The 24,221-nt window shown below is 56.3% G+C and overlaps 52 non-coding genes across 52 annotated transcripts; all 52 read left to right on the top strand.

Annotated features, from left to right (window-relative positions):
• The first annotated feature begins 285 nt into the window (after window positions 1-285).
• On the top strand, window positions 286-399 carry LOC140580132 (U5 spliceosomal RNA). The gene has a single exon (XR_011983902.1). It is a non-coding gene; the product is annotated as a U5 spliceosomal RNA (small nuclear RNA).
• A 195-nt stretch (window positions 400-594) lies between these two features.
• Window positions 595-786, top strand: LOC140579796 (U2 spliceosomal RNA). The gene has a single exon (XR_011983649.1). It is a non-coding gene; the product is annotated as a U2 spliceosomal RNA (small nuclear RNA).
• A 432-nt stretch (window positions 787-1,218) lies between these two features.
• On the top strand, window positions 1,219-1,332 carry LOC140580131 (U5 spliceosomal RNA). Its single transcript, XR_011983901.1, has one exon. It is a non-coding gene; the product is annotated as a U5 spliceosomal RNA (small nuclear RNA).
• A 195-nt stretch (window positions 1,333-1,527) lies between these two features.
• Window positions 1,528-1,719, top strand: LOC140579795 (U2 spliceosomal RNA). Its single transcript, XR_011983648.1, has one exon. It is a non-coding gene; the product is annotated as a U2 spliceosomal RNA (small nuclear RNA).
• Window positions 1,720-2,135: 416 nt separating this feature from the next.
• LOC140580130 (U5 spliceosomal RNA) lies at window positions 2,136-2,249 on the top strand. Its single transcript, XR_011983900.1, has one exon. It is a non-coding gene; the product is annotated as a U5 spliceosomal RNA (small nuclear RNA).
• Window positions 2,250-2,444: 195 nt separating this feature from the next.
• On the top strand, window positions 2,445-2,636 carry LOC140579793 (U2 spliceosomal RNA). The gene has a single exon (XR_011983646.1). It is a non-coding gene; the product is annotated as a U2 spliceosomal RNA (small nuclear RNA).
• Window positions 2,637-3,068: 432 nt separating this feature from the next.
• Window positions 3,069-3,182, top strand: LOC140580128 (U5 spliceosomal RNA). Its single transcript, XR_011983898.1, has one exon. It is a non-coding gene; the product is annotated as a U5 spliceosomal RNA (small nuclear RNA).
• A 195-nt stretch (window positions 3,183-3,377) lies between these two features.
• On the top strand, window positions 3,378-3,569 carry LOC140579792 (U2 spliceosomal RNA). The gene has a single exon (XR_011983645.1). It is a non-coding gene; the product is annotated as a U2 spliceosomal RNA (small nuclear RNA).
• A 415-nt stretch (window positions 3,570-3,984) lies between these two features.
• On the top strand, window positions 3,985-4,098 carry LOC140580127 (U5 spliceosomal RNA). Its single transcript, XR_011983897.1, has one exon. It is a non-coding gene; the product is annotated as a U5 spliceosomal RNA (small nuclear RNA).
• A 195-nt stretch (window positions 4,099-4,293) lies between these two features.
• Window positions 4,294-4,485, top strand: LOC140579791 (U2 spliceosomal RNA). Its single transcript, XR_011983644.1, has one exon. It is a non-coding gene; the product is annotated as a U2 spliceosomal RNA (small nuclear RNA).
• Window positions 4,486-4,900: 415 nt separating this feature from the next.
• On the top strand, window positions 4,901-5,014 carry LOC140580126 (U5 spliceosomal RNA). Its single transcript, XR_011983896.1, has one exon. It is a non-coding gene; the product is annotated as a U5 spliceosomal RNA (small nuclear RNA).
• Window positions 5,015-5,209: 195 nt separating this feature from the next.
• LOC140579789 (U2 spliceosomal RNA) lies at window positions 5,210-5,401 on the top strand. Its single transcript, XR_011983643.1, has one exon. It is a non-coding gene; the product is annotated as a U2 spliceosomal RNA (small nuclear RNA).
• A 432-nt stretch (window positions 5,402-5,833) lies between these two features.
• On the top strand, window positions 5,834-5,947 carry LOC140580124 (U5 spliceosomal RNA). The gene has a single exon (XR_011983895.1). It is a non-coding gene; the product is annotated as a U5 spliceosomal RNA (small nuclear RNA).
• A 195-nt stretch (window positions 5,948-6,142) lies between these two features.
• On the top strand, window positions 6,143-6,334 carry LOC140579788 (U2 spliceosomal RNA). The gene has a single exon (XR_011983642.1). It is a non-coding gene; the product is annotated as a U2 spliceosomal RNA (small nuclear RNA).
• A 441-nt stretch (window positions 6,335-6,775) lies between these two features.
• LOC140580123 (U5 spliceosomal RNA) lies at window positions 6,776-6,889 on the top strand. The gene has a single exon (XR_011983894.1). It is a non-coding gene; the product is annotated as a U5 spliceosomal RNA (small nuclear RNA).
• Window positions 6,890-7,084: 195 nt separating this feature from the next.
• On the top strand, window positions 7,085-7,276 carry LOC140579787 (U2 spliceosomal RNA). Its single transcript, XR_011983641.1, has one exon. It is a non-coding gene; the product is annotated as a U2 spliceosomal RNA (small nuclear RNA).
• A 440-nt stretch (window positions 7,277-7,716) lies between these two features.
• Window positions 7,717-7,830, top strand: LOC140580122 (U5 spliceosomal RNA). Its single transcript, XR_011983893.1, has one exon. It is a non-coding gene; the product is annotated as a U5 spliceosomal RNA (small nuclear RNA).
• Window positions 7,831-8,025: 195 nt separating this feature from the next.
• LOC140579786 (U2 spliceosomal RNA) lies at window positions 8,026-8,217 on the top strand. Its single transcript, XR_011983640.1, has one exon. It is a non-coding gene; the product is annotated as a U2 spliceosomal RNA (small nuclear RNA).
• A 440-nt stretch (window positions 8,218-8,657) lies between these two features.
• Window positions 8,658-8,771, top strand: LOC140580121 (U5 spliceosomal RNA). Its single transcript, XR_011983892.1, has one exon. It is a non-coding gene; the product is annotated as a U5 spliceosomal RNA (small nuclear RNA).
• Window positions 8,772-8,966: 195 nt separating this feature from the next.
• Window positions 8,967-9,158, top strand: LOC140579785 (U2 spliceosomal RNA). The gene has a single exon (XR_011983639.1). It is a non-coding gene; the product is annotated as a U2 spliceosomal RNA (small nuclear RNA).
• A 432-nt stretch (window positions 9,159-9,590) lies between these two features.
• Window positions 9,591-9,704, top strand: LOC140580120 (U5 spliceosomal RNA). The gene has a single exon (XR_011983891.1). It is a non-coding gene; the product is annotated as a U5 spliceosomal RNA (small nuclear RNA).
• A 195-nt stretch (window positions 9,705-9,899) lies between these two features.
• On the top strand, window positions 9,900-10,091 carry LOC140579784 (U2 spliceosomal RNA). Its single transcript, XR_011983638.1, has one exon. It is a non-coding gene; the product is annotated as a U2 spliceosomal RNA (small nuclear RNA).
• Window positions 10,092-10,536: 445 nt separating this feature from the next.
• Window positions 10,537-10,650, top strand: LOC140580119 (U5 spliceosomal RNA). The gene has a single exon (XR_011983890.1). It is a non-coding gene; the product is annotated as a U5 spliceosomal RNA (small nuclear RNA).
• A 195-nt stretch (window positions 10,651-10,845) lies between these two features.
• LOC140579783 (U2 spliceosomal RNA) lies at window positions 10,846-11,037 on the top strand. Its single transcript, XR_011983637.1, has one exon. It is a non-coding gene; the product is annotated as a U2 spliceosomal RNA (small nuclear RNA).
• A 440-nt stretch (window positions 11,038-11,477) lies between these two features.
• Window positions 11,478-11,591, top strand: LOC140580118 (U5 spliceosomal RNA). The gene has a single exon (XR_011983889.1). It is a non-coding gene; the product is annotated as a U5 spliceosomal RNA (small nuclear RNA).
• Window positions 11,592-11,786: 195 nt separating this feature from the next.
• Window positions 11,787-11,978, top strand: LOC140579781 (U2 spliceosomal RNA). The gene has a single exon (XR_011983635.1). It is a non-coding gene; the product is annotated as a U2 spliceosomal RNA (small nuclear RNA).
• Window positions 11,979-12,394: 416 nt separating this feature from the next.
• On the top strand, window positions 12,395-12,508 carry LOC140580116 (U5 spliceosomal RNA). The gene has a single exon (XR_011983887.1). It is a non-coding gene; the product is annotated as a U5 spliceosomal RNA (small nuclear RNA).
• A 195-nt stretch (window positions 12,509-12,703) lies between these two features.
• On the top strand, window positions 12,704-12,895 carry LOC140579780 (U2 spliceosomal RNA). Its single transcript, XR_011983634.1, has one exon. It is a non-coding gene; the product is annotated as a U2 spliceosomal RNA (small nuclear RNA).
• A 436-nt stretch (window positions 12,896-13,331) lies between these two features.
• LOC140580115 (U5 spliceosomal RNA) lies at window positions 13,332-13,445 on the top strand. The gene has a single exon (XR_011983886.1). It is a non-coding gene; the product is annotated as a U5 spliceosomal RNA (small nuclear RNA).
• A 195-nt stretch (window positions 13,446-13,640) lies between these two features.
• Window positions 13,641-13,832, top strand: LOC140579778 (U2 spliceosomal RNA). The gene has a single exon (XR_011983633.1). It is a non-coding gene; the product is annotated as a U2 spliceosomal RNA (small nuclear RNA).
• Window positions 13,833-14,262: 430 nt separating this feature from the next.
• Window positions 14,263-14,376, top strand: LOC140580113 (U5 spliceosomal RNA). Its single transcript, XR_011983885.1, has one exon. It is a non-coding gene; the product is annotated as a U5 spliceosomal RNA (small nuclear RNA).
• A 195-nt stretch (window positions 14,377-14,571) lies between these two features.
• On the top strand, window positions 14,572-14,763 carry LOC140579777 (U2 spliceosomal RNA). Its single transcript, XR_011983632.1, has one exon. It is a non-coding gene; the product is annotated as a U2 spliceosomal RNA (small nuclear RNA).
• A 415-nt stretch (window positions 14,764-15,178) lies between these two features.
• Window positions 15,179-15,292, top strand: LOC140580112 (U5 spliceosomal RNA). The gene has a single exon (XR_011983884.1). It is a non-coding gene; the product is annotated as a U5 spliceosomal RNA (small nuclear RNA).
• A 195-nt stretch (window positions 15,293-15,487) lies between these two features.
• Window positions 15,488-15,679, top strand: LOC140579776 (U2 spliceosomal RNA). Its single transcript, XR_011983631.1, has one exon. It is a non-coding gene; the product is annotated as a U2 spliceosomal RNA (small nuclear RNA).
• Window positions 15,680-16,119: 440 nt separating this feature from the next.
• Window positions 16,120-16,233, top strand: LOC140580111 (U5 spliceosomal RNA). The gene has a single exon (XR_011983883.1). It is a non-coding gene; the product is annotated as a U5 spliceosomal RNA (small nuclear RNA).
• Window positions 16,234-16,428: 195 nt separating this feature from the next.
• On the top strand, window positions 16,429-16,620 carry LOC140580277 (U2 spliceosomal RNA). Its single transcript, XR_011984027.1, has one exon. It is a non-coding gene; the product is annotated as a U2 spliceosomal RNA (small nuclear RNA).
• Window positions 16,621-17,036: 416 nt separating this feature from the next.
• Window positions 17,037-17,150, top strand: LOC140580110 (U5 spliceosomal RNA). The gene has a single exon (XR_011983882.1). It is a non-coding gene; the product is annotated as a U5 spliceosomal RNA (small nuclear RNA).
• A 195-nt stretch (window positions 17,151-17,345) lies between these two features.
• LOC140580276 (U2 spliceosomal RNA) lies at window positions 17,346-17,537 on the top strand. Its single transcript, XR_011984026.1, has one exon. It is a non-coding gene; the product is annotated as a U2 spliceosomal RNA (small nuclear RNA).
• Window positions 17,538-17,977: 440 nt separating this feature from the next.
• On the top strand, window positions 17,978-18,091 carry LOC140580109 (U5 spliceosomal RNA). The gene has a single exon (XR_011983881.1). It is a non-coding gene; the product is annotated as a U5 spliceosomal RNA (small nuclear RNA).
• A 195-nt stretch (window positions 18,092-18,286) lies between these two features.
• Window positions 18,287-18,478, top strand: LOC140580275 (U2 spliceosomal RNA). The gene has a single exon (XR_011984025.1). It is a non-coding gene; the product is annotated as a U2 spliceosomal RNA (small nuclear RNA).
• Window positions 18,479-18,918: 440 nt separating this feature from the next.
• On the top strand, window positions 18,919-19,032 carry LOC140580108 (U5 spliceosomal RNA). The gene has a single exon (XR_011983880.1). It is a non-coding gene; the product is annotated as a U5 spliceosomal RNA (small nuclear RNA).
• A 195-nt stretch (window positions 19,033-19,227) lies between these two features.
• Window positions 19,228-19,419, top strand: LOC140580273 (U2 spliceosomal RNA). Its single transcript, XR_011984024.1, has one exon. It is a non-coding gene; the product is annotated as a U2 spliceosomal RNA (small nuclear RNA).
• A 416-nt stretch (window positions 19,420-19,835) lies between these two features.
• Window positions 19,836-19,949, top strand: LOC140580107 (U5 spliceosomal RNA). The gene has a single exon (XR_011983879.1). It is a non-coding gene; the product is annotated as a U5 spliceosomal RNA (small nuclear RNA).
• A 195-nt stretch (window positions 19,950-20,144) lies between these two features.
• LOC140580264 (U2 spliceosomal RNA) lies at window positions 20,145-20,336 on the top strand. Its single transcript, XR_011984022.1, has one exon. It is a non-coding gene; the product is annotated as a U2 spliceosomal RNA (small nuclear RNA).
• Window positions 20,337-20,772: 436 nt separating this feature from the next.
• Window positions 20,773-20,886, top strand: LOC140580106 (U5 spliceosomal RNA). Its single transcript, XR_011983878.1, has one exon. It is a non-coding gene; the product is annotated as a U5 spliceosomal RNA (small nuclear RNA).
• A 195-nt stretch (window positions 20,887-21,081) lies between these two features.
• Window positions 21,082-21,273, top strand: LOC140580251 (U2 spliceosomal RNA). The gene has a single exon (XR_011984010.1). It is a non-coding gene; the product is annotated as a U2 spliceosomal RNA (small nuclear RNA).
• A 430-nt stretch (window positions 21,274-21,703) lies between these two features.
• LOC140580104 (U5 spliceosomal RNA) lies at window positions 21,704-21,817 on the top strand. Its single transcript, XR_011983876.1, has one exon. It is a non-coding gene; the product is annotated as a U5 spliceosomal RNA (small nuclear RNA).
• Window positions 21,818-22,012: 195 nt separating this feature from the next.
• Window positions 22,013-22,204, top strand: LOC140580239 (U2 spliceosomal RNA). The gene has a single exon (XR_011983999.1). It is a non-coding gene; the product is annotated as a U2 spliceosomal RNA (small nuclear RNA).
• A 415-nt stretch (window positions 22,205-22,619) lies between these two features.
• LOC140580102 (U5 spliceosomal RNA) lies at window positions 22,620-22,733 on the top strand. The gene has a single exon (XR_011983875.1). It is a non-coding gene; the product is annotated as a U5 spliceosomal RNA (small nuclear RNA).
• Window positions 22,734-22,928: 195 nt separating this feature from the next.
• Window positions 22,929-23,120, top strand: LOC140580227 (U2 spliceosomal RNA). The gene has a single exon (XR_011983988.1). It is a non-coding gene; the product is annotated as a U2 spliceosomal RNA (small nuclear RNA).
• Window positions 23,121-23,552: 432 nt separating this feature from the next.
• On the top strand, window positions 23,553-23,666 carry LOC140580101 (U5 spliceosomal RNA). The gene has a single exon (XR_011983874.1). It is a non-coding gene; the product is annotated as a U5 spliceosomal RNA (small nuclear RNA).
• Window positions 23,667-23,861: 195 nt separating this feature from the next.
• On the top strand, window positions 23,862-24,053 carry LOC140580215 (U2 spliceosomal RNA). The gene has a single exon (XR_011983977.1). It is a non-coding gene; the product is annotated as a U2 spliceosomal RNA (small nuclear RNA).
• Window positions 24,054-24,221: the final 168 nt, after the last annotated feature.

Here is a 24,221-nt window from a genome sequence, read left to right as displayed (position 1 = left end):
GTTTTTCTTTTTTTTTTTTTTTTTTTTTTTTTTTTTTTTTTAAAGGAAGGTGACACACTGTTTGTGCGGTGGACAGCTGCGCTGAGGTAAGGCATGATGTCATCTTTGCCTTTTGAATTTCCCCTCATGTTTGTTAAAATGATTGCTGTCTTTTGAGAGGACAGGAGGACAGGGAGGAGTCGGGGCCCCGAGGACGGCGGCTGCGACGCCCCTGGGCATTCTACTCCGAGCGGGGGCGTCACGCAGGCCCGGCTAACGGCGACGGGCTTGGCGGCGGCCCCATATCGACTCGGGTCTCTCTTCATCCCGTATAAATCTTTCGCCTTTTACTAAAGATTTCCGTGGAGAGGGATAGCGATGAGTTCATGGTATTTTTGGAGGCTCTGCCCAAGCAGAGCTGCACTGCTGCTGTCAAAGGAAGACTGGGCCCGGCTTAGCGGCTGGCGTTAGGTGCCCGGTGGCGCGGCTGTGGTCTCCCTGGATCACGCGTGGACTCGCCGGGCGACACCTGCCAGAGGGGCTGGTGAGGGCTGAGCCGCGCCAGCTCCGTCGGCATCCCGCATGCCGGCGCCCGGCGGGGCGCAATTTGTGGGTATCGCTTCTCGGCCTTTTGGCTAAGATCAAGTGTAGTATCTGTTCTTATCAGTTTAATATCTGATACGTCCCCCATGGAGGGGACCACATATTAAACGGATTTTTGGAACAGGGAGCCGGAAGTGGGGCTTGCCCCGTCCGCTCCACGCATCGACCCGGTATTGCAGTGCTTCCGGGAATGGTGCACCTCTACTGCCCCCTGTTGTCGAAAGGCAGAACTGACTGACTGACTGACTGACTGACTGACTGAGTGAGTGAGTGAGTGAGTGAGTGAGTGAGTGACTAATAGACTGAGTGCTGTGAGGGGGGGGGCCCTGTCTGTGCGTGGCCCCCGTTTCCCGCCGTTTTTCTTTTTTTTTTTTTTTTTTTTTTTTTTTTTTAAAGGAAGGTGACACACTGTTTGTGCGGTGGACAGCTGCGCTGAGGTAAGGCATGATGTCATCTTTGCCTTTTGAATTTCCCCTCATGTTTGTTAAAATGATTGCTGTCTTTTGAGAGGACAGGAGGACAGGGAGGAGTCGGGGCCCCGAGGACGGCGGCTGCGACGCCCCTGGGCATTCTACTCCGAGCGGGGGCGTCACGCAGGCCCGGCTAACGGCGACGGGCTTGGCGGCGGCCCCATATCGACTCGGGTCTCTCTTCATCCCGTATAAATCTTTCGCCTTTTACTAAAGATTTCCGTGGAGAGGGATAGCGATGAGTTCATGGTATTTTTGGAGGCTCTGCCCAAGCAGAGCTGCACTGCTGCTGTCAAAGGAAGACTGGGCCCGGCTTAGCGGCTGGCGTTAGGTGCCCGGTGGCGCGGCTGTGGTCTCCCTGGATCACGCGTGGACTCGCTGGGCGACACCTGCCAGAGGGGCTGGTGAGGGCTGAGCCGCGCCAGCTCCGTCGGCATCCCGCATGCCGGCGCCCGGCGGGGCGCAATTTGTGGGTATCGCTTCTCGGCCTTTTGGCTAAGATCAAGTGTAGTATCTGTTCTTATCAGTTTAATATCTGATACGTCCCCCATGGAGGGGACCACATATTAAACGGATTTTTGGAACAGGGAGCCGGAAGTGGGGCTTGCCCCGTCCGCTCCACGCATCGACCCGGTATTGCAGTGCTTCCGGGAATGGTGCACCTCTACTGCCCCCTGTTGTCGAAAGGCAGAACTGACTGACTGACTGACTGACTGAGTGAGTGAGTGAGTGAGTGGCTAATAGACTGAGTGCTGTGAGGGGGGGGGCCCTGTCTGTGCGTGGCCCCCGTTTCCCGCCGTTTTTCTTTTTTTTTTTTTTTTTTTTTTTTTTTTTTTTTTAAAGGAAGGTGACACACTGTTTGTGCGGTGGACAGCTGCGCTGAGGTAAGGCATGATGTCATCTTTGCCTTTTGAATTTCCCCTCATGTTTGTTAAAATGATTGCTGTCTTTTGAGAGGACAGGAGGACAGGGAGGAGTCGGGGCCCCGAGGACGGCGGCTGCGACGCCCCTGGGCATTCTACTCCGAGCGGGGGCGTCACGCAGGCCCGGCTAACGGCGACGGGCTTGGCGGCGGCCCCATATCGACTCGGGTCTCTCTTCATCCCGTATAAATCTTTCGCCTTTTACTAAAGATTTCCGTGGAGAGGGATAGCGATGAGTTCATGGTATTTTTGGAGGCTCTGCCCAAGCAGAGCTGCACTGCTGCTGTCAAAGGAAGACTGGGCCCGGCTTAGCGGCTGGCGTTAGGTGCCCGGTGGCGCGGCTGTGGTCTCCCTGGATCACGCGTGGACTCGCCGGGCGACACCTGCCAGAGGGGCTGGTGAGGGCTGAGCCGCGCCAGCTCCGTCGGCATCCCGCATGCCGGCGCCCGGCGGGGCGCAATTTGTGGGTATCGCTTCTCGGCCTTTTGGCTAAGATCAAGTGTAGTATCTGTTCTTATCAGTTTAATATCTGATACGTCCCCCATGGAGGGGACCACATATTAAACGGATTTTTGGAACAGGGAGCCGGAAGTGGGGCTTGCCCCGTCCGCTCCACGCATCGACCCGGTATTGCAGTGCTTCCGGGAATGGTGCACCTCTACTGCCCCCTGTTGTCGAAAGGCAGAACTGACTGACTGACTGACTGACTGACTGACTGAGTGAGTGAGTGAGTGAGTGAGTGAGTGAGTGACTAATAGACTGAGTGCTGTGAGGGGGGGGGCCCTGTCTGTGCGTGGCCCCCGTTTCCCGCCGTTTTTCTTTTTTTTTTTTTTTTTTTTTTTTTTTTTTAAAGGAAGGTGACACACTGTTTGTGCGGTGGACAGCTGCGCTGAGGTAAGGCATGATGTCATCTTTGCCTTTTGAATTTCCCCTCATGTTTGTTAAAATGATTGCTGTCTTTTGAGAGGACAGGAGGACAGGGAGGAGTCGGGGCCCCGAGGACGGCGGCTGCGACGCCCCTGGGCATTCTACTCCGAGCGGGGGCGTCACGCAGGCCCGGCTAACGGCGACGGGCTTGGCGGCGGCCCCATATCGACTCGGGTCTCTCTTCATCCCGTATAAATCTTTCGCCTTTTACTAAAGATTTCCGTGGAGAGGGATAGCGATGAGTTCATGGTATTTTTGGAGGCTCTGCCCAAGCAGAGCTGCACTGCTGCTGTCAAAGGAAGACTGGGCCCGGCTTAGCGGCTGGCGTTAGGTGCCCGGTGGCGCGGCTGTGGTCTCCCTGGATCACGCGTGGACTCGCTGGGCGACACCTGCCAGAGGGGCTGGTGAGGGCTGAGCCGCGCCAGCTCCGTCGGCATCCCGCATGCCGGCGCCCGGCGGGGCGCAATTTGTGGGTATCGCTTCTCGGCCTTTTGGCTAAGATCAAGTGTAGTATCTGTTCTTATCAGTTTAATATCTGATACGTCCCCCATGGAGGGGACCACATATTAAACGGATTTTTGGAACAGGGAGCCGGAAGTGGGGCTTGCCCCGTCCGCTCCACGCATCGACCCGGTATTGCAGTGCTTCCGGGAATGGTGCACCTCTACTGCCCCCTGTTGTCGAAAGGCAGAACTGACTGACTGACTGACTGACTGAGTGAGTGAGTGAGTGAGTGGCTAATAGACTGAGTGCTGTGAGGGGGGGGGCCCTGTCTGTGCGTGGCCCCCGTTTCCCGCCGTTTTTCTTTTTTTTTTTTTTTTTTTTTTTTTTTTTTTTTAAAGGAAGGTGACACACTGTTTGTGCGGTGGACAGCTGCGCTGAGGTAAGGCATGATGTCATCTTTGCCTTTTGAATTTCCCCTCATGTTTGTTAAAATGATTGCTGTCTTTTGAGAGGACAGGAGGACAGGGAGGAGTCGGGGCCCCGAGGACGGCGGCTGCGACGCCCCTGGGCATTCTACTCCGAGCGGGGGCGTCACGCAGGCCCGGCTAACGGCGACGGGCTTGGCGGCGGCCCCATATCGACTCGGGTCTCTCTTCATCCCGTATAAATCTTTCGCCTTTTACTAAAGATTTCCGTGGAGAGGGATAGCGATGAGTTCATGGTATTTTTGGAGGCTCTGCCCAAGCAGAGCTGCACTGCTGCTGTCAAAGGAAGACTGGGCCCGGCTTAGCGGCTGGCGTTAGGTGCCCGGTGGCGCGGCTGTGGTCTCCCTGGATCACGCGTGGACTCGCCGGGCGACACCTGCCAGAGGGGCTGGTGAGGGCTGAGCCGCGCCAGCTCCGTCGGCATCCCGCATGCCGGCGCCCGGCGGGGCGCAATTTGTGGGTATCGCTTCTCGGCCTTTTGGCTAAGATCAAGTGTAGTATCTGTTCTTATCAGTTTAATATCTGATACGTCCCCCATGGAGGGGACCACATATTAAACGGATTTTTGGAACAGGGAGCCGGAAGTGGGGCTTGCCCCGTCCGCTCCACGCATCGACCCGGTATTGCAGTGCTTCCGGGAATGGTGCACCTCTACTGCCCCCTGTTGTCGAAAGGCAGAACTGACTGACTGACTGACTGACTGAGTGAGTGAGTGAGTGAGTGGCTAATAGACTGAGTGCTGTGAGGGGGGGGGCCCTGTCTGTGCGTGGCCCCCGTTTCCCGCCGTTTTTCTTTTTTTTTTTTTTTTTTTTTTTTTTTTTTTTTAAAGGAAGGTGACACACTGTTTGTGCGGTGGACAGCTGCGCTGAGGTAAGGCATGATGTCATCTTTGCCTTTTGAATTTCCCCTCATGTTTGTTAAAATGATTGCTGTCTTTTGAGAGGACAGGAGGACAGGGAGGAGTCGGGGCCCCGAGGACGGCGGCTGCGACGCCCCTGGGCATTCTACTCCGAGCGGGGGCGTCACGCAGGCCCGGCTAACGGCGACGGGCTTGGCGGCGGCCCCATATCGACTCGGGTCTCTCTTCATCCCGTATAAATCTTTCGCCTTTTACTAAAGATTTCCGTGGAGAGGGATAGCGATGAGTTCATGGTATTTTTGGAGGCTCTGCCCAAGCAGAGCTGCACTGCTGCTGTCAAAGGAAGACTGGGCCCGGCTTAGCGGCTGGCGTTAGGTGCCCGGTGGCGCGGCTGTGGTCTCCCTGGATCACGCGTGGACTCGCCGGGCGACACCTGCCAGAGGGGCTGGTGAGGGCTGAGCCGCGCCAGCTCCGTCGGCATCCCGCATGCCGGCGCCCGGCGGGGCGCAATTTGTGGGTATCGCTTCTCGGCCTTTTGGCTAAGATCAAGTGTAGTATCTGTTCTTATCAGTTTAATATCTGATACGTCCCCCATGGAGGGGACCACATATTAAACGGATTTTTGGAACAGGGAGCCGGAAGTGGGGCTTGCCCCGTCCGCTCCACGCATCGACCCGGTATTGCAGTGCTTCCGGGAATGGTGCACCTCTACTGCCCCCTGTTGTCGAAAGGCAGAACTGACTGACTGACTGACTGAGTGAGTGAGTGAGTGAGTGAGTGAGTGAGTGAGTGAGTGAGTGACTAATAGACTGAGTGCTGTGAGGGGGGGGGCCCTGTCTGTGCGTGGCCCCCGTTTCCCGCCGTTTTTCTTTTTTTTTTTTTTTTTTTTTTTTTTTTTTAAAGGAAGGTGACACACTGTTTGTGCGGTGGACAGCTGCGCTGAGGTAAGGCATGATGTCATCTTTGCCTTTTGAATTTCCCCTCATGTTTGTTAAAATGATTGCTGTCTTTTGAGAGGACAGGAGGACAGGGAGGAGTCGGGGCCCCGAGGACGGCGGCTGCGACGCCCCTGGGCATTCTACTCCGAGCGGGGGCGTCACGCAGGCCCGGCTAACGGCGACGGGCTTGGCGGCGGCCCCATATCGACTCGGGTCTCTCTTCATCCCGTATAAATCTTTCGCCTTTTACTAAAGATTTCCGTGGAGAGGGATAGCGATGAGTTCATGGTATTTTTGGAGGCTCTGCCCAAGCAGAGCTGCACTGCTGCTGTCAAAGGAAGACTGGGCCCGGCTTAGCGGCTGGCGTTAGGTGCCCGGTGGCGCGGCTGTGGTCTCCCTGGATCACGCGTGGACTCGCCGGGCGACACCTGCCAGAGGGGCTGGTGAGGGCTGAGCCGCGCCAGCTCCGTCGGCATCCCGCATGCCGGCGCCCGGCGGGGCGCAATTTGTGGGTATCGCTTCTCGGCCTTTTGGCTAAGATCAAGTGTAGTATCTGTTCTTATCAGTTTAATATCTGATACGTCCCCCATGGAGGGGACCACATATTAAACGGATTTTTGGAACAGGGAGCCGGAAGTGGGGCTTGCCCCGTCCGCTCCACGCATCGACCCGGTATTGCAGTGCTTCCGGGAATGGTGCACCTCTACTGCCCCCTGTTGTCGAAAGGCAGAACTGACTGACTGACTGACTGACTGACTGAGTGAGTGAGTGAGTGAGTGAGTGAGTGAGTGAGTGAGTGAGTGACTAATAGACTGAGTGCTGTGAGGGGGGGGGCCCTGTCTGTGCGTGGCCCCCGTTTCCCGCCGTTTTTCTTTTTTTTTTTTTTTTTTTTTTTTTTTTTTTAAAGGAAGGTGACACACTGTTTGTGCGGTGGACAGCTGCGCTGAGGTAAGGCATGATGTCATCTTTGCCTTTTGAATTTCCCCTCATGTTTGTTAAAATGATTGCTGTCTTTTGAGAGGACAGGAGGACAGGGAGGAGTCGGGGCCCCGAGGACGGCGGCTGCGACGCCCCTGGGCATTCTACTCCGAGCGGGGGCGTCACGCAGGCCCGGCTAACGGCGACGGGCTTGGCGGCGGCCCCATATCGACTCGGGTCTCTCTTCATCCCGTATAAATCTTTCGCCTTTTACTAAAGATTTCCGTGGAGAGGGATAGCGATGAGTTCATGGTATTTTTGGAGGCTCTGCCCAAGCAGAGCTGCACTGCTGCTGTCAAAGGAAGACTGGGCCCGGCTTAGCGGCTGGCGTTAGGTGCCCGGTGGCGCGGCTGTGGTCTCCCTGGATCACGCGTGGACTCGCCGGGCGACACCTGCCAGAGGGGCTGGTGAGGGCTGAGCCGCGCCAGCTCCGTCGGCATCCCGCATGCCGGCGCCCGGCGGGGCGCAATTTGTGGGTATCGCTTCTCGGCCTTTTGGCTAAGATCAAGTGTAGTATCTGTTCTTATCAGTTTAATATCTGATACGTCCCCCATGGAGGGGACCACATATTAAACGGATTTTTGGAACAGGGAGCCGGAAGTGGGGCTTGCCCCGTCCGCTCCACGCATCGACCCGGTATTGCAGTGCTTCCGGGAATGGTGCACCTCTACTGCCCCCTGTTGTCGAAAGGCAGAACTGACTGACTGACTGACTGACTGACTGACTGAGTGAGTGAGTGAGTGAGTGAGTGAGTGAGTGAGTGAGTGACTAATAGACTGAGTGCTGTGAGGGGGGGGGCCCTGTCTGTGCGTGGCCCCCGTTTCCCGCCGTTTTTCTTTTTTTTTTTTTTTTTTTTTTTTTTTTTTAAAGGAAGGTGACACACTGTTTGTGCGGTGGACAGCTGCGCTGAGGTAAGGCATGATGTCATCTTTGCCTTTTGAATTTCCCCTCATGTTTGTTAAAATGATTGCTGTCTTTTGAGAGGACAGGAGGACAGGGAGGAGTCGGGGCCCCGAGGACGGCGGCTGCGACGCCCCTGGGCATTCTACTCCGAGCGGGGGCGTCACGCAGGCCCGGCTAACGGCGACGGGCTTGGCGGCGGCCCCATATCGACTCGGGTCTCTCTTCATCCCGTATAAATCTTTCGCCTTTTACTAAAGATTTCCGTGGAGAGGGATAGCGATGAGTTCATGGTATTTTTGGAGGCTCTGCCCAAGCAGAGCTGCACTGCTGCTGTCAAAGGAAGACTGGGCCCGGCTTAGCGGCTGGCGTTAGGTGCCCGGTGGCGCGGCTGTGGTCTCCCTGGATCACGCGTGGACTCGCCGGGCGACACCTGCCAGAGGGGCTGGTGAGGGCTGAGCCGCGCCAGCTCCGTCGGCATCCCGCATGCCGGCGCCCGGCGGGGCGCAATTTGTGGGTATCGCTTCTCGGCCTTTTGGCTAAGATCAAGTGTAGTATCTGTTCTTATCAGTTTAATATCTGATACGTCCCCCATGGAGGGGACCACATATTAAACGGATTTTTGGAACAGGGAGCCGGAAGTGGGGCTTGCCCCGTCCGCTCCACGCATCGACCCGGTATTGCAGTGCTTCCGGGAATGGTGCACCTCTACTGCCCCCTGTTGTCGAAAGGCAGAACTGACTGACTGACTGACTGACTGACTGACTGAGTGAGTGAGTGAGTGAGTGAGTGAGTGAGTGAGTGAGTGACTAATAGACTGAGTGCTGTGAGGGGGGGGGCCCTGTCTGTGCGTGGCCCCCGTTTCCCGCCGTTTTTCTTTTTTTTTTTTTTTTTTTTTTTTTTTTTTAAAGGAAGGTGACACACTGTTTGTGCGGTGGACAGCTGCGCTGAGGTAAGGCATGATGTCATCTTTGCCTTTTGAATTTCCCCTCATGTTTGTTAAAATGATTGCTGTCTTTTGAGAGGACAGGAGGACAGGGAGGAGTCGGGGCCCCGAGGACGGCGGCTGCGACGCCCCTGGGCATTCTACTCCGAGCGGGGGCGTCACGCAGGCCCGGCTAACGGCGACGGGCTTGGCGGCGGCCCCATATCGACTCGGGTCTCTCTTCATCCCGTATAAATCTTTCGCCTTTTACTAAAGATTTCCGTGGAGAGGGATAGCGATGAGTTCATGGTATTTTTGGAGGCTCTGCCCAAGCAGAGCTGCACTGCTGCTGTCAAAGGAAGACTGGGCCCGGCTTAGCGGCTGGCGTTAGGTGCCCGGTGGCGCGGCTGTGGTCTCCCTGGATCACGCGTGGACTCGCTGGGCGACACCTGCCAGAGGGGCTGGTGAGGGCTGAGCCGCGCCAGCTCCGTCGGCATCCCGCATGCCGGCGCCCGGCGGGGCGCAATTTGTGGGTATCGCTTCTCGGCCTTTTGGCTAAGATCAAGTGTAGTATCTGTTCTTATCAGTTTAATATCTGATACGTCCCCCATGGAGGGGACCACATATTAAACGGATTTTTGGAACAGGGAGCCGGAAGTGGGGCTTGCCCCGTCCGCTCCACGCATCGACCCGGTATTGCAGTGCTTCCGGGAATGGTGCACCTCTACTGCCCCCTGTTGTCGAAAGGCAGAACTGACTGACTGACTGACTGAGTGAGTGAGTGAGTGAGTGAGTGAGTGAGTGAGTGAGTGAGTGACTAATAGACTGAGTGCTGTGAGGGGGGGGGCCCTGTCTGTGCGTGGCCCCCGTTTCCCGCCGTTTTTCTTTTTTTTTTTTTTTTTTTTTTTTTTTTTTAAAGGAAGGTGACACACTGTTTGTGCGGTGGACAGCTGCGCTGAGGTAAGGCATGATGTCATCTTTGCCTTTTGAATTTCCCCTCATGTTTGTTAAAATGATTGCTGTCTTTTGAGAGGACAGGAGGACAGGGAGGAGTCGGGGCCCCGAGGACGGCGGCTGCGACGCCCCTGGGCATTCTACTCCGAGCGGGGGCGTCACGCAGGCCCGGCTAACGGCGACGGGCTTGGCGGCGGCCCCATATCGACTCGGGTCTCTCTTCATCCCGTATAAATCTTTCGCCTTTTACTAAAGATTTCCGTGGAGAGGGATAGCGATGAGTTCATGGTATTTTTGGAGGCTCTGCCCAAGCAGAGCTGCACTGCTGCTGTCAAAGGAAGACTGGGCCCGGCTTAGCGGCTGGCGTTAGGTGCCCGGTGGCGCGGCTGTGGTCTCCCTGGATCACGCGTGGACTCGCCGGGCGACACCTGCCAGAGGGGCTGGTGAGGGCTGAGCCGCGCCAGCTCCGTCGGCATCCCGCATGCCGGCGCCCGGCGGGGCGCAATTTGTGGGTATCGCTTCTCGGCCTTTTGGCTAAGATCAAGTGTAGTATCTGTTCTTATCAGTTTAATATCTGATACGTCCCCCATGGAGGGGACCACATATTAAACGGATTTTTGGAACAGGGAGCCGGAAGTGGGGCTTGCCCCGTCCGCTCCACGCATCGACCCGGTATTGCAGTGCTTCCGGGAATGGTGCACCTCTACTGCCCCCTGTTGTCGAAAGGCAGAACTGACTGACTGACTGACTGACTGACTGAGTGAGTGAGTGAGTGAGTGAGTGAGTGAGTGAGTGAGTGAGTGAGTGACTAATAGACTGAGTGCTGTGAGGGGGGGGGCCCTGTCTGTGCGTGGCCCCCGTTTCCCGCCGTTTTTCTTTTTTTTTTTTTTTTTTTTTTTTTTTTTTTAAAGGAAGGTGACACACTGTTTGTGCGGTGGACAGCTGCGCTGAGGTAAGGCATGATGTCATCTTTGCCTTTTGAATTTCCCCTCATGTTTGTTAAAATGATTGCTGTCTTTTGAGAGGACAGGAGGACAGGGAGGAGTCGGGGCCCCGAGGACGGCGGCTGCGACGCCCCTGGGCATTCTACTCCGAGCGGGGGCGTCACGCAGGCCCGGCTAACGGCGACGGGCTTGGCGGCGGCCCCATATCGACTCGGGTCTCTCTTCATCCCGTATAAATCTTTCGCCTTTTACTAAAGATTTCCGTGGAGAGGGATAGCGATGAGTTCATGGTATTTTTGGAGGCTCTGCCCAAGCAGAGCTGCACTGCTGCTGTCAAAGGAAGACTGGGCCCGGCTTAGCGGCTGGCGTTAGGTGCCCGGTGGCGCGGCTGTGGTCTCCCTGGATCACGCGTGGACTCGCCGGGCGACACCTGCCAGAGGGGCTGGTGAGGGCTGAGCCGCGCCAGCTCCGTCGGCATCCCGCATGCCGGCGCCCGGCGGGGCGCAATTTGTGGGTATCGCTTCTCGGCCTTTTGGCTAAGATCAAGTGTAGTATCTGTTCTTATCAGTTTAATATCTGATACGTCCCCCATGGAGGGGACCACATATTAAACGGATTTTTGGAACAGGGAGCCGGAAGTGGGGCTTGCCCCGTCCGCTCCACGCATCGACCCGGTATTGCAGTGCTTCCGGGAATGGTGCACCTCTACTGCCCCCTGTTGTCGAAAGGCAGAACTGACTGACTGACTGACTGACTGACTGACTGAGTGAGTGAGTGAGTGAGTGAGTGAGTGAGTGAGTGAGTGACTAATAGACTGAGTGCTGTGAGGGGGGGGGCCCTGTCTGTGCGTGGCCCCCGTTTCCCGCCGTTTTTCTTTTTTTTTTTTTTTTTTTTTTTTTTTTTTAAAGGAAGGTGACACACTGTTTGTGCGGTGGACAGCTGCGCTGAGGTAAGGCATGATGTCATCTTTGCCTTTTGAATTTCCCCTCATGTTTGTTAAAATGATTGCTGTCTTTTGAGAGGACAGGAGGACAGGGAGGAGTCGGGGCCCCGAGGACGGCGGCTGCGACGCCCCTGGGCATTCTACTCCGAGCGGGGGCGTCACGCAGGCCCGGCTAACGGCGACGGGCTTGGCGGCGGCCCCATATCGACTCGGGTCTCTCTTCATCCCGTATAAATCTTTCGCCTTTTACTAAAGATTTCCGTGGAGAGGGATAGCGATGAGTTCATGGTATTTTTGGAGGCTCTGCCCAAGCAGAGCTGCACTGCTGCTGTCAAAGGAAGACTGGGCCCGGCTTAGCGGCTGGCGTTAGGTGCCCGGTGGCGCGGCTGTGGTCTCCCTGGATCACGCGTGGACTCGCTGGGCGACACCTGCCAGAGGGGCTGGTGAGGGCTGAGCCGCGCCAGCTCCGTCGGCATCCCGCATGCCGGCGCCCGGCGGGGCGCAATTTGTGGGTATCGCTTCTCGGCCTTTTGGCTAAGATCAAGTGTAGTATCTGTTCTTATCAGTTTAATATCTGATACGTCCCCCATGGAGGGGACCACATATTAAACGGATTTTTGGAACAGGGAGCCGGAAGTGGGGCTTGCCCCGTCCGCTCCACGCATCGACCCGGTATTGCAGTGCTTCCGGGAATGGTGCACCTCTACTGCCCCCTGTTGTCGAAAGGCAGAACTGACTGACTGACTGACTGACTGAGTGAGTGAGTGAGTGAGTGGCTAATAGACTGAGTGCTGTGAGGGGGGGGGCCCTGTCTGTGCGTGGCCCCCGTTTCCCGCCGTTTTTCTTTTTTTTTTTTTTTTTTTTTTTTTTTTTTTTTTAAAGGAAGGTGACACACTGTTTGTGCGGTGGACAGCTGCGCTGAGGTAAGGCATGATGTCATCTTTGCCTTTTGAATTTCCCCTCATGTTTGTTAAAATGATTGCTGTCTTTTGAGAGGACAGGAGGACAGGGAGGAGTCGGGGCCCCGAGGACGGCGGCTGCGACGCCCCTGGGCATTCTACTCCGAGCGGGGGCGTCACGCAGGCCCGGCTAACGGCGACGGGCTTGGCGGCGGCCCCATATCGACTCGGGTCTCTCTTCATCCCGTATAAATCTTTCGCCTTTTACTAAAGATTTCCGTGGAGAGGGATAGCGATGAGTTCATGGTATTTTTGGAGGCTCTGCCCAAGCAGAGCTGCACTGCTGCTGTCAAAGGAAGACTGGGCCCGGCTTAGCGGCTGGCGTTAGGTGCCCGGTGGCGCGGCTGTGGTCTCCCTGGATCACGCGTGGACTCGCCGGGCGACACCTGCCAGAGGGGCTGGTGAGGGCTGAGCCGCGCCAGCTCCGTCGGCATCCCGCATGCCGGCGCCCGGCGGGGCGCAATTTGTGGGTATCGCTTCTCGGCCTTTTGGCTAAGATCAAGTGTAGTATCTGTTCTTATCAGTTTAATATCTGATACGTCCCCCATGGAGGGGACCACATATTAAACGGATTTTTGGAACAGGGAGCCGGAAGTGGGGCTTGCCCCGTCCGCTCCACGCATCGACCCGGTATTGCAGTGCTTCCGGGAATGGTGCACCTCTACTGCCCCCTGTTGTCGAAAGGCAGAACTGACTGACTGACTGACTGACTGACTGAGTGAGTGAGTGAGTGAGTGAGTGAGTGAGTGAGTGAGTGACTAATAGACTGAGTGCTGTGAGGGGGGGGGCCCTGTCTGTGCGTGGCCCCCGTTTCCCGCCGTTTTTCTTTTTTTTTTTTTTTTTTTTTTTTTTTTTTAAAGGAAGGTGACACACTGTTTGTGCGGTGGACAGCTGCGCTGAGGTAAGGCATGATGTCATCTTTGCCTTTTGAATTTCCCCTCATGTTTGTTAAAATGATTGCTGTCTTTTGAGAGGACAGGAGGACAGGGAGGAGTCGGGGCCCCGAGGACGGCGGCTGCGACGCCCCTGGGCATTCTACTCCGAGCGGGGGCGTCACGCAGGCCCGGCTAACGGCGACGGGCTTGGCGGCGGCCCCATATCGACTCGGGTCTCTCTTCATCCCGTATAAATCTTTCGCCTTTTACTAAAGATTTCCGTGGAGAGGGATAGCGATGAGTTCATGGTATTTTTGGAGGCTCTGCCCAAGCAGAGCTGCACTGCTGCTGTCAAAGGAAGACTGGGCCCGGCTTAGCGGCTGGCGTTAGGTGCCCGGTGGCGCGGCTGTGGTCTCCCTGGATCACGCGTGGACTCGCTGGGCGACACCTGCCAGAGGGGCTGGTGAGGGCTGAGCCGCGCCAGCTCCGTCGGCATCCCGCATGCCGGCGCCCGGCGGGGCGCAATTTGTGGGTATCGCTTCTCGGCCTTTTGGCTAAGATCAAGTGTAGTATCTGTTCTTATCAGTTTAATATCTGATACGTCCCCCATGGAGGGGACCACATATTAAACGGATTTTTGGAACAGGGAGCCGGAAGTGGGGCTTGCCCCGTCCGCTCCACGCATCGACCCGGTATTGCAGTGCTTCCGGGAATGGTGCACCTCTACTGCCCCCTGTTGTCGAAAGGCAGAACTGACTGACTGACTGACTGACTGAGTGAGTGAGTGAGTGAGTGAGTGAGTGAGTGAGTGACTAATAGACTGAGTGCTGTGAGGGGGGGGGACCCTGTCTGTGCGTGGCCCCCGTTTCCCGCCGTTTTTCTTTTTTTTTTTATTTATTTATTTTTTTTTTTAAAGGAAGGTGACACACTGTTTGTGCGGTGGACAGCTGCGCTGAGGTAAGGCATGATGTCATCTTTGCCTTTTGAATTTCCCCTCATGTTTGTTAAAATGATTGCTGTCTTTTGAGAGGACAGGAGGACAGGGAGGAGTCGGGGCCCCGAGGACGGCGGCTGCGACGCCCCTGGGCATTCTACTCCGAGCGGGGGCGTCACGCAGGCCCGGCTAACGGCGACGGGCTTGGCGGCGGCCCCATATCGACTCGGGTCTCTCTTCATCCCGTATAAATCTTTCGCCTTTTACTAAAGATTTCCGTGGAGAGGGATAGCGATGAGTTCATGGTATTTTTGGAGGCTCTGCCCAAGCAGAGCTGCACTGCTGCTGTCAAAGGAAGACTGGGCCCGGCTTAGCGGCTGGCGTTAGGTGCCCGGTGGCGCGGCTGTGGTCTCCCTGGATCACGCGTGGACTCGCTGGGCGACACCTGCCAGAGGGGCTGGTGAGGGCTGAGCCGCGCCAGCTCCGTCGGCATCCCGCATGCCGGCGCCCGGCGGGGCGCAATTTGTGGGTATCGCTTCTCGGCCTTTTGGCTAAGATCAAGTGTAGTATCTGTTCTTATCAGTTTAATATCTGATACGTCCCCCATGGAGGGGACCACATATTAAACGGATTTTTGGAACAGGGAGCCGGAAGTGGGGCTTGCCCCGTCCGCTCCACGCATCGACCCGGTATTGCAGTGCTTCCGGGAATGGTGCACCTCTACTGCCCCCTGTTGTCGAAAGGCAGAACTGACTGACTGACTGACTGACTGAGTGAGTGAGTGAGTGAGTGGCTAATAGACTGAGTGCTGTGAGGGGGGGGGCCCTGTCTGTGCGTGGCCCCCGTTTCCCGCCGTTTTTCTTTTTTTTTTTTTTTTTTTTTTTTTTTTTTTTTAAAGGAAGGTGACACACTGTTTGTGCGGTGGACAGCTGCGCTGAGGTAAGGCATGATGTCATCTTTGCCTTTTGAATTTCCCCTCATGTTTGTTAAAATGATTGCTGTCTTTTGAGAGGACAGGAGGACAGGGAGGAGTCGGGGCCCCGAGGACGGCGGCTGCGACGCCCCTGGGCATTCTACTCCGAGCGGGGGCGTCACGCAGGCCCGGCTAACGGCGACGGGCTTGGCGGCGGCCCCATATCGACTCGGGTCTCTCTTCATCCCGTATAAATCTTTCGCCTTTTACTAAAGATTTCCGTGGAGAGGGATAGCGATGAGTTCATGGTATTTTTGGAGGCTCTGCCCAAGCAGAGCTGCACTGCTGCTGTCAAAGGAAGACTGGGCCCGGCTTAGCGGCTGGCGTTAGGTGCCCGGTGGCGCGGCTGTGGTCTCCCTGGATCACGCGTGGACTCGCCGGGCGACACCTGCCAGAGGGGCTGGTGAGGGCTGAGCCGCGCCAGCTCCGTCGGCATCCCGCATGCCGGCGCCCGGCGGGGCGCAATTTGTGGGTATCGCTTCTCGGCCTTTTGGCTAAGATCAAGTGTAGTATCTGTTCTTATCAGTTTAATATCTGATACGTCCCCCATGGAGGGGACCACATATTAAACGGATTTTTGGAACAGGGAGCCGGAAGTGGGGCTTGCCCCGTCCGCTCCACGCATCGACCCGGTATTGCAGTGCTTCCGGGAATGGTGCACCTCTACTGCCCCCTGTTGTCGAAAGGCAGAACTGACTGACTGACTGACTGACTGACTGACTGAGTGAGTGAGTGAGTGAGTGAGTGAGTGAGTGAGTGAGTGACTAATAGACTGAGTGCTGTGAGGGGGGGGGCCCTGTCTGTGCGTGGCCCCCGTTTCCCGCCGTTTTTCTTTTTTTTTTTTTTTTTTTTTTTTTTTTTTAAAGGAAGGTGACACACTGTTTGTGCGGTGGACAGCTGCGCTGAGGTAAGGCATGATGTCATCTTTGCCTTTTGAATTTCCCCTCATGTTTGTTAAAATGATTGCTGTCTTTTGAGAGGACAGGAGGACAGGGAGGAGTCGGGGCCCCGAGGACGGCGGCTGCGACGCCCCTGGGCATTCTACTCCGAGCGGGGGCGTCACGCAGGCCCGGCTAACGGCGACGGGCTTGGCGGCGGCCCCATATCGACTCGGGTCTCTCTTCATCCCGTATAAATCTTTCGCCTTTTACTAAAGATTTCCGTGGAGAGGGATAGCGATGAGTTCATGGTATTTTTGGAGGCTCTGCCCAAGCAGAGCTGCACTGCTGCTGTCAAAGGAAGACTGGGCCCGGCTTAGCGGCTGGCGTTAGGTGCCCGGTGGCGCGGCTGTGGTCTCCCTGGATCACGCGTGGACTCGCTGGGCGACACCTGCCAGAGGGGCTGGTGAGGGCTGAGCCGCGCCAGCTCCGTCGGCATCCCGCATGCCGGCGCCCGGCGGGGCGCAATTTGTGGGTATCGCTTCTCGGCCTTTTGGCTAAGATCAAGTGTAGTATCTGTTCTTATCAGTTTAATATCTGATACGTCCCCCATGGAGGGGACCACATATTAAACGGATTTTTGGAACAGGGAGCCGGAAGTGGGGCTTGCCCCGTCCGCTCCACGCATCGACCCGGTATTGCAGTGCTTCCGGGAATGGTGCACCTCTACTGCCCCCTGTTGTCGAAAGGCAGAACTGACTGACTGACTGACTGACTGAGTGAGTGAGTGAGTGAGTGGCTAATAGACTGAGTGCTGTGAGGGGGGGGGCCCTGTCTGTGCGTGGCCCCCGTTTCCCGCCGTTTTTCTTTTTTTTTTTTTTTTTTTTTTTTTTTTTTTTTTAAAGGAAGGTGACACACTGTTTGTGCGGTGGACAGCTGCGCTGAGGTAAGGCATGATGTCATCTTTGCCTTTTGAATTTCCCCTCATGTTTGTTAAAATGATTGCTGTCTTTTGAGAGGACAGGAGGACAGGGAGGAGTCGGGGCCCCGAGGACGGCGGCTGCGACGCCCCTGGGCATTCTACTCCGAGCGGGGGCGTCACGCAGGCCCGGCTAACGGCGACGGGCTTGGCGGCGGCCCCATATCGACTCGGGTCTCTCTTCATCCCGTATAAATCTTTCGCCTTTTACTAAAGATTTCCGTGGAGAGGGATAGCGATGAGTTCATGGTATTTTTGGAGGCTCTGCCCAAGCAGAGCTGCACTGCTGCTGTCAAAGGAAGACTGGGCCCGGCTTAGCGGCTGGCGTTAGGTGCCCGGTGGCGCGGCTGTGGTCTCCCTGGATCACGCGTGGACTCGCCGGGCGACACCTGCCAGAGGGGCTGGTGAGGGCTGAGCCGCGCCAGCTCCGTCGGCATCCCGCATGCCGGCGCCCGGCGGGGCGCAATTTGTGGGTATCGCTTCTCGGCCTTTTGGCTAAGATCAAGTGTAGTATCTGTTCTTATCAGTTTAATATCTGATACGTCCCCCATGGAGGGGACCACATATTAAACGGATTTTTGGAACAGGGAGCCGGAAGTGGGGCTTGCCCCGTCCGCTCCACGCATCGACCCGGTATTGCAGTGCTTCCGGGAATGGTGCACCTCTACTGCCCCCTGTTGTCGAAAGGCAGAACTGACTGACTGACTGACTGACTGACTGAGTGAGTGAGTGAGTGAGTGAGTGAGTGAGTGAGTGAGTGAGTGACTAATAGACTGAGTGCTGTGAGGGGGGGGGCCCTGTCTGTGCGTGGCCCCCGTTTCCCGCCGTTTTTCTTTTTTTTTTTTTTTTTTTTTTTTTTTTTTAAAGGAAGGTGACACACTGTTTGTGCGGTGGACAGCTGCGCTGAGGTAAGGCATGATGTCATCTTTGCCTTTTGAATTTCCCCTCATGTTTGTTAAAATGATTGCTGTCTTTTGAGAGGACAGGAGGACAGGGAGGAGTCGGGGCCCCGAGGACGGCGGCTGCGACGCCCCTGGGCATTCTACTCCGAGCGGGGGCGTCACGCAGGCCCGGCTAACGGCGACGGGCTTGGCGGCGGCCCCATATCGACTCGGGTCTCTCTTCATCCCGTATAAATCTTTCGCCTTTTACTAAAGATTTCCGTGGAGAGGGATAGCGATGAGTTCATGGTATTTTTGGAGGCTCTGCCCAAGCAGAGCTGCACTGCTGCTGTCAAAGGAAGACTGGGCCCGGCTTAGCGGCTGGCGTTAGGTGCCCGGTGGCGCGGCTGTGGTCTCCCTGGATCACGCGTGGACTCGCCGGGCGACACCTGCCAGAGGGGCTGGTGAGGGCTGAGCCGCGCCAGCTCCGTCGGCATCCCGCATGCCGGCGCCCGGCGGGGCGCAATTTGTGGGTATCGCTTCTCGGCCTTTTGGCTAAGATCAAGTGTAGTATCTGTTCTTATCAGTTTAATATCTGATACGTCCCCCATGGAGGGGACCACATATTAAACGGATTTTTGGAACAGGGAGCCGGAAGTGGGGCTTGCCCCGTCCGCTCCACGCATCGACCCGGTATTGCAGTGCTTCCGGGAATGGTGCACCTCTACTGCCCCCTGTTGTCGAAAGGCAGAACTGACTGACTGACTGACTGACTGACTGACTGAGTGAGTGAGTGAGTGAGTGAGTGAGTGAGTGAGTGAGTGACTAATAGACTGAGTGCTGTGAGGGGGGGGGCCCTGTCTGTGCGTGGCCCCCGTTTCCCGCCGTTTTTCTTTTTTTTTTTTTTTTTTTTTTTTTTTTTTAAAGGAAGGTGACACACTGTTTGTGCGGTGGACAGCTGCGCTGAGGTAAGGCATGATGTCATCTTTGCCTTTTGAATTTCCCCTCATGTTTGTTAAAATGATTGCTGTCTTTTGAGAGGACAGGAGGACAGGGAGGAGTCGGGGCCCCGAGGACGGCGGCTGCGACGCCCCTGGGCATTCTACTCCGAGCGGGGGCGTCACGCAGGCCCGGCTAACGGCGACGGGCTTGGCGGCGGCCCCATATCGACTCGGGTCTCTCTTCATCCCGTATAAATCTTTCGCCTTTTACTAAAGATTTCCGTGGAGAGGGATAGCGATGAGTTCATGGTATTTTTGGAGGCTCTGCCCAAGCAGAGCTGCACTGCTGCTGTCAAAGGAAGACTGGGCCCGGCTTAGCGGCTGGCGTTAGGTGCCCGGTGGCGCGGCTGTGGTCTCCCTGGATCACGCGTGGACTCGCTGGGCGACACCTGCCAGAGGGGCTGGTGAGGGCTGAGCCGCGCCAGCTCCGTCGGCATCCCGCATGCCGGCGCCCGGCGGGGCGCAATTTGTGGGTATCGCTTCTCGGCCTTTTGGCTAAGATCAAGTGTAGTATCTGTTCTTATCAGTTTAATATCTGATACGTCCCCCATGGAGGGGACCACATATTAAACGGATTTTTGGAACAGGGAGCCGGAAGTGGGGCTTGCCCCGTCCGCTCCACGCATCGACCCGGTATTGCAGTGCTTCCGGGAATGGTGCACCTCTACTGCCCCCTGTTGTCGAAAGGCAGAACTGACTGACTGACTGACTGACTGAGTGAGTGAGTGAGTGAGTGGCTAATAGACTGAGTGCTGTGAGGGGGGGGGCCCTGTCTGTGCGTGGCCCCCGTTTCCCGCCGTTTTTCTTTTTTTTTTTTTTTTTTTTTTTTTTTTTTTTTTAAAGGAAGGTGACACACTGTTTGTGCGGTGGACAGCTGCGCTGAGGTAAGGCATGATGTCATCTTTGCCTTTTGAATTTCCCCTCATGTTTGTTAAAATGATTGCTGTCTTTTGAGAGGACAGGAGGACAGGGAGGAGTCGGGGCCCCGAGGACGGCGGCTGCGACGCCCCTGGGCATTCTACTCCGAGCGGGGGCGTCACGCAGGCCCGGCTAACGGCGACGGGCTTGGCGGCGGCCCCATATCGACTCGGGTCTCTCTTCATCCCGTATAAATCTTTCGCCTTTTACTAAAGATTTCCGTGGAGAGGGATAGCGATGAGTTCATGGTATTTTTGGAGGCTCTGCCCAAGCAGAGCTGCACTGCTGCTGTCAAAGGAAGACTGGGCCCGGCTTAGCGGCTGGCGTTAGGTGCCCGGTGGCGCGGCTGTGGTCTCCCTGGATCACGCGTGGACTCGCCGGGCGACACCTGCCAGAGGGGCTGGTGAGGGCTGAGCCGCGCCAGCTCCGTCGGCATCCCGCATGCCGGCGCCCGGCGGGGCGCAATTTGTGGGTATCGCTTCTCGGCCTTTTGGCTAAGATCAAGTGTAGTATCTGTTCTTATCAGTTTAATATCTGATACGTCCCCCATGGAGGGGACCACATATTAAACGGATTTTTGGAACAGGGAGCCGGAAGTGGGGCTTGCCCCGTCCGCTCCACGCATCGACCCGGTATTGCAGTGCTTCCGGGAATGGTGCACCTCTACTGCCCCCTGTTGTCGAAAGGCAGAACTGACTGACTGACTGACTGACTGACTGAGTGAGTGAGTGAGTGAGTGAGTGAGTGAGTGAGTGAGTGACTAATAGACTGAGTGCTGTGAGGGGGGGGGCCCTGTCTGTGCGTGGCCCCCGTTTCCCGCCGTTTTTCTTTTTTTTTTTTTTTTTTTTTTTTTTTTTTAAAGGAAGGTGACACACTGTTTGTGCGGTGGACAGCTGCGCTGAGGTAAGGCATGATGTCATCTTTGCCTTTTGAATTTCCCCTCATGTTTGTTAAAATGATTGCTGTCTTTTGAGAGGACAGGAGGACAGGGAGGAGTCGGGGCCCCGAGGACGGCGGCTGCGACGCCCCTGGGCATTCTACTCCGAGCGGGGGCGTCACGCAGGCCCGGCTAACGGCGACGGGCTTGGCGGCGGCCCCATATCGACTCGGGTCTCTCTTCATCCCGTATAAATCTTTCGCCTTTTACTAAAGATTTCCGTGGAGAGGGATAGCGATGAGTTCATGGTATTTTTGGAGGCTCTGCCCAAGCAGAGCTGCACTGCTGCTGTCAAAGGAAGACTGGGCCCGGCTTAGCGGCTGGCGTTAGGTGCCCGGTGGCGCGGCTGTGGTCTCCCTGGATCACGCGTGGACTCGCTGGGCGACACCTGCCAGAGGGGCTGGTGAGGGCTGAGCCGCGCCAGCTCCGTCGGCATCCCGCATGCCGGCGCCCGGCGGGGCGCAATTTGTGGGTATCGCTTCTCGGCCTTTTGGCTAAGATCAAGTGTAGTATCTGTTCTTATCAGTTTAATATCTGATACGTCCCCCATGGAGGGGACCACATATTAAACGGATTTTTGGAACAGGGAGCCGGAAGTGGGGCTTGCCCCGTCCGCTCCACGCATCGACCCGGTATTGCAGTGCTTCCGGGAATGGTGCACCTCTACTGCCCCCTGTTGTCGAAAGGCAGAACTGACTGACTGACTGACTGACTGAGTGAGTGAGTGAGTGAGTGAGTGAGTGAGTGAGTGACTAATAGACTGAGTGCTGTGAGGGGGGGGGACCCTGTCTGTGCGTGGCCCCCGTTTCCCGCCGTTTTTCTTTTTTTTTTTATTTATTTATTTTTTTTTTTAAAGGAAGGTGACACACTGTTTGTGCGGTGGACAGCTGCGCTGAGGTAAGGCATGATGTCATCTTTGCCTTTTGAATTTCCCCTCATGTTTGTTAAAATGATTGCTGTCTTTTGAGAGGACAGGAGGACAGGGAGGAGTCGGGGCCCCGAGGACGGCGGCTGCGACGCCCCTGGGCATTCTACTCCGAGCGGGGGCGTCACGCAGGCCCGGCTAACGGCGACGGGCTTGGCGGCGGCCCCATATCGACTCGGGTCTCTCTTCATCCCGTATAAATCTTTCGCCTTTTACTAAAGATTTCCGTGGAGAGGGATAGCGATGAGTTCATGGTATTTTTGGAGGCTCTGCCCAAGCAGAGCTGCACTGCTGCTGTCAAAGGAAGACTGGGCCCGGCTTAGCGGCTGGCGTTAGGTGCCCGGTGGCGCGGCTGTGGTCTCCCTGGATCACGCGTGGACTCGCTGGGCGACACCTGCCAGAGGGGCTGGTGAGGGCTGAGCCGCGCCAGCTCCGTCGGCATCCCGCATGCCGGCGCCCGGCGGGGCGCAATTTGTGGGTATCGCTTCTCGGCCTTTTGGCTAAGATCAAGTGTAGTATCTGTTCTTATCAGTTTAATATCTGATACGTCCCCCATGGAGGGGACCACATATTAAACGGATTTTTGGAACAGGGAGCCGGAAGTGGGGCTTGCCCCGTCCGCTCCACGCATCGACCCGGTATTGCAGTGCTTCCGGGAATGGTGCACCTCTACTGCCCCCTGTTGTCGAAAGGCAGAACTGACTGACTGACTGACTGACTGAGTGAGTGAGTGAGTGAGTGGCTAATAGACTGAGTGCTGTGAGGGGGGGGGCCCTGTCTGTGCGTGGCCCCCGTTTCCCGCCGTTTTTCTTTTTTTTTTTTTTTTTTTTTTTTTTTTTTTTTAAAGGAAGGTGACACACTGTTTGTGCGGTGGACAGCTGCGCTGAGGTAAGGCATGATGTCATCTTTGCCTTTTGAATTTCCCCTCATGTTTGTTAAAATGATTGCTGTCTTTTGAGAGGACAGGAGGACAGGGAGGAGTCGGGGCCCCGAGGACGGCGGCTGCGACGCCCCTGGGCATTCTACTCCGAGCGGGGGCGTCACGCAGGCCCGGCTAACGGCGACGGGCTTGGCGGCGGCCCCATATCGACTCGGGTCTCTCTTCATCCCGTATAAATCTTTCGCCTTTTACTAAAGATTTCCGTGGAGAGGGATAGCGATGAGTTCATGGTATTTTTGGAGGCTCTGCCCAAGCAGAGCTGCACTGCTGCTGTCAAAGGAAGACTGGGCCCGGCTTAGCGGCTGGCGTTAGGTGCCCGGTGGCGCGGCTGTGGTCTCCCTGGATCACGCGTGGACTCGCCGGGCGACACCTGCCAGAGGGGCTGGTGAGGGCTGAGCCGCGCCAGCTCCGTCGGCATCCCGCATGCCGGCGCCCGGCGGGGCGCAATTTGTGGGTATCGCTTCTCGGCCTTTTGGCTAAGATCAAGTGTAGTATCTGTTCTTATCAGTTTAATATCTGATACGTCCCCCATGGAGGGGACCACATATTAAACGGATTTTTGGAACAGGGAGCCGGAAGTGGGGCTTGCCCCGTCCGCTCCACGCATCGACCCGGTATTGCAGTGCTTCCGGGAATGGTGCACCTCTACTGCCCCCTGTTGTCGAAAGGCAGAACTGACTGACTGACTGACTGACTGAGTGAGTGAGTGAGTGAGTGAGTGAGTGAGTGAGTGAGTGACTAATAGACTGAGTGCTGTGAGGGGGGGGGCCCTGTCTGTGCGTGGCCCCCGTTTCCCGCCGTTTTTCTTTTTTTTTTTTTTTTTTTTTTTTTTTTTTAAAGGAAGGTGACACACTGTTTGTGCGGTGGACAGCTGCGCTGAGGTAAGGCATGATGTCATCTTTGCCTTTTGAATTTCCCCTCATGTTTGTTAAAATGATTGCTGTCTTTTGAGAGGACAGGAGGACAGGGAGGAGTCGGGGCCCCGAGGACGGCGGCTGCGACGCCCCTGGGCATTCTACTCCGAGCGGGGGCGTCACGCAGGCCCGGCTAACGGCGACGGGCTTGGCGGCGGCCCCATATCGACTCGGGTCTCTCTTCATCCCGTATAAATCTTTCGCCTTTTACTAAAGATTTCCGTGGAGAGGGATAGCGATGAGTTCATGGTATTTTTGGAGGCTCTGCCCAAGCAGAGCTGCACTGCTGCTGTCAAAGGAAGACTGGGCCCGGCTTAGCGGCTGGCGTTAGGTGCCCGGTGGCGCGGCTGTGGTCTCCCTGGATCACGCGTGGACTCGCTGGGCGACACCTGCCAGAGGGGCTGGTGAGGGCTGAGCCGCGCCAGCTCCGTCGGCATCCCGCATGCCGGCGCCCGGCGGGGCGCAATTTGTGGGTATCGCTTCTCGGCCTTTTGGCTAAGATCAAGTGTAGTATCTGTTCTTATCAGTTTAATATCTGATACGTCCCCCATGGAGGGGACCACATATTAAACGGATTTTTGGAACAGGGAGCCGGAAGTGGGGCTTGCCCCGTCCGCTCCACGCATCGACCCGGTATTGCAGTGCTTCCGGGAATGGTGCACCTCTACTGCCCCCTGTTGTCGAAAGGCAGAACTGACTGACTGACTGACTGACTGAGTGAGTGAGTGAGTGAGTGGCTAATAGACTGAGTGCTGTGAGGGGGGGGGCCCTGTCTGTGCGTGGCCCCCGTTTCCCGCCGTTTTTCTTTTTTTTTTTTTTTTTTTTTTTTTTTTTT

The sequence above is a fragment of the Paramormyrops kingsleyae genome, chromosome 18 (genome assembly GCF_048594095.1).
Source record: "Paramormyrops kingsleyae isolate MSU_618 chromosome 18, PKINGS_0.4, whole genome shotgun sequence".
Taxonomy (NCBI): Eukaryota; Metazoa; Chordata; class Actinopteri; order Osteoglossiformes; family Mormyridae; genus Paramormyrops; species Paramormyrops kingsleyae.
This window is presented reverse-complemented; position numbering and strand designations above follow the sequence as displayed.